Below are 3,431 nucleotides of genomic sequence, written 5' to 3'. Positions count from 1 at the left end.
ACTGCTATGAAATACAGCTGACACAATCAGAATTCAACTGGCTTCCCCACTGGCTGTTAGCCAGCCTGTTGGGCCAAAATGCACAAAAGAGTAGAGCACACTCAAGACCACAACCAGGCTCTTAAAGACTTTGAGAAAAGTGTTACTGTGTTTCACTGATAAGGTTGGCCAGGTGTACCTGTCCTAATTCTTTGACTTAAAATGGAGTTTAAATCCATTCCTAGTAGACAGGGCTGCTAGCTGCTTAGCTCTGTGGCCCTCCCTCATAAAGATCAGCTTATACTAAAAAGCCCTTCTCTGGAAAAGGCTTTTCCAGTAAATTCATGGCAAAACTCTAGTTCCCATCCTTCAGCTATTATGTGTTCTCGAAAAGAAAGCAGAATAAAAAGAATAAATCTAAGGAGCTCCAGACAAAAAAAAACAATACTTGCAAAGCATGCTAGCTTTTTCGCTTAGCTGCCTCAATGACATGCTACACAATGCTGACATAAGTAGCAAGAACAGCTAAAAGTCTCTGGTGCGTCGTAGGATAATTAATGTTGAAGCACAGATTGCTTTACCCCACTAGGCTCGTGACTACGGTGGCCGTAATGCTCGATCCATCAAGCAGTGCAGCTTCATAGCTTACCAAGGCCGTCAAAAACATTTTGACAGATTTTTGAGCGCCGTGTACCACATAAAATCGGTTCTAGGTCAGAAAGCACAACCAGAATTAATTCATACATTAGGCGCACTGCATTTTAAGGCACACTATCAATTTTTGAGAAAATTAAAGGATTTCAAGTGTGCCTTATGGTCCGAAAAATATGGTAGTCTCTATTAATTTCAACAGCAAAGGGTATTCACGTGAACTTGAGCATTATGGGTTCTTTAATTTCTTTTAATGTAGAGATAGCTCATTTAATACGGAATAAAAGCTCTCTTGTATTTTTTGCTGTGCTGAAAGCGATTAAACTACCGGGAGTGTGGCAACAATATAGCAATAGCAGAGTTATCCGGACAAACTGCATGGAATAGACAAATGTTGTACTGAAAATAAATGGAAATGGAAGAGAATTATTTTCTCCTTTTGACCATGTTTAGGGCAGCAGAGGAAGCGTTGCTGCCCACCTGAGTTTCTTCGGTAACTTTATCACTGTTGTATGCTGCGAAGTTCTCATGCAGACAGCGTTTTACTTCAGTTCAGCCGTAATACATTTTCATTTACACTTTTTACACTTTTATGTGTATTTTGCACTCTGCTCCCACAACATGTAGTTTAATGACATAAACTGTGATAAAGTTCCTACAAAATCCCAAGTGATAACCGTGAACACCTGTGTTTATGTAGAATTTTCCACACTCTTCTATAGCTGATTCCTTCACCCTTCAACATCCTCATGATATCAGCATTCTTACAGCTTCTCATTACTGCTCCAAATACAATAACCTGTGAATGGATTTCTTCAAGAAAATATAAATCTCTCTGCATCATGTCCCATGAAAATAAGTAATGGGACCAACAACAGACGGAAATTCAAGGTCTTCTTTTTTCATGCTGAAACCTGCGGCCCCTGAGGGAGATTTTGCTCATCCGAACGTAAGTCGAGTGATAAAAATGTCAGCGGCGGAGCAAAGAGATATGATTGTTGTCGTCTAAAATGTCTTGTAACCTTCAAAGACTGCGAAGAGCAAAGTGGAGGAGAGAGAGGAGGAGAGTGGCACCTTGGTCTCCTCTCATTGAAATGAAAGAGACATTAAGGGGCTTCTGTTAGGAATATTAATCAGGTATTGATCTGTGTAATCTACAGCCCACGCTCGTCCCTGGATCCCGTTACATGTGAGCAACTAAACTCACTCTGCAACAATGCAGGACAAACAGTGGCCATTTTTTAAAATTCTTAACACTGCACAATCCCTGTTCTTTCCTTATTAACTTACAGCATAATGTTTTTCTTTTGTCTCCTGCTAACAGTCAGTAGAAAGTCCTTGTTTCTTATTTAAACAAGGTATAACAGTTGTGGGATGTGGGATTCACAGGCTTTTAGAGTCAAATATGAGCATCTGTACTTAAAGGTCGCACTCAGGATTATTTCCTGTCCATAAAGGGTTCACCCATTTTATTTGTACTTTATGGTGCAGATCCAAGTTTACCTAAAATTTGCCTAAAATTTACCTAAAAGTGAGATAAGTAATTGTTATTTTTATCTCGCATAATAAAGATGACTGTAATCCTCTGAAGAGCCAGTCAAGAGGTTCAGAATTTCGCCGAAATAAAACTGGAGGACTTGGGAGAAACACATAAAAGTGTAAACTCATTCAGAAGAGGCCAATTTATCCTGAATATGAATTCACAAAATGAGATCCTGGATGAGGCGTGAAAAAGTACTGAAAAGGGCCATATCACTACTAACTTCAGGAGTCAATTTCCAAAAGCATTTTAGTGTCGTCTGAGCCAGGTACCGGAGCTACAGTAGACCTGATGACTTCTCACTTCATAGCTGCAGCTTGTTAAGGAGGCTGCAGCACTTTGAAAATGACTTGGCTATGTATACCCATGTCTCCCAAGCAAGAGATCACAAGTTCAAAGCTCACATCTTGCTCTATATTTTCACTTTTGGTCCCACCTGCAAATGGTTAAGGGCTAGAGGTTAAAAGTGCATGCTAAGGTTTACATGTTACAGAATCATGGTCAGACTTAGAAAACTATACATTGCCATGCACTATGCAGTGTAAATCACAACAGTTTCTTTCATGTAATGTGCCACTGGCCTACACTTCTTAATGAAATGTTGCCATATTCCAATTTTGAACCCTAGATTGTAAAATAAATGATTTTTGACATCCAAACAGATACACAAACTACACATTATATGGAGAGATAAACATGATGCGAAACGTTTCTTAACAATTCATAAGAAATTATGGGAAGGCTCAAGATATGGACAAGTAGCCTACCTTTTTTTTGGAAGACATAATAAAGCATCTTTACTTAGAACTTTGTTCTACAGTCTTGCTCGATTGACAATCCAAGCAAATCTTGAATCTTGAATCTTTTATCCTGAAAAACAAAACAAAGAAAGTCATTGGCAAACACACCAAGAATGTTGACCAAAAATGGTTTAACAGCTCATTGATATGTATATTTCCAGAGTCAATTGAGCCAGTGCTGTCAGAAGAGAGGTGACAAGACTGCAGGGTTTCTAAACTGACTTTCTATAACTCTAAGATATTCCTTCATTATGGCAATATTCATCTTAAAAAATGGGGTGCTTACGCCAAGTAGCGTTAGGATAAAGAACATGTTTACAAAGCTTATCAATGAAGTAATGATATCAGCATCTTTGTGGTGGACCTGGATGACTGATTTTCAGAGGCTCAGACTGCTGCAGGTGTTCGCGTGTGTGCGTTTTTGTCTAAGAGAGAAAGAGAGTCAGTCACAAAGCGTGGCG

The sequence above is a fragment of the Leuresthes tenuis genome, unplaced genomic scaffold (genome assembly GCF_036924035.1).
Source record: "Leuresthes tenuis unplaced genomic scaffold, fLeuTen1.0.hap1 SCAF_18, whole genome shotgun sequence".
Lineage (NCBI taxonomy): Eukaryota > Metazoa > Chordata > Actinopteri > Atheriniformes > Atherinopsidae > Leuresthes > Leuresthes tenuis.
This window is presented reverse-complemented; position numbering follows the sequence as displayed.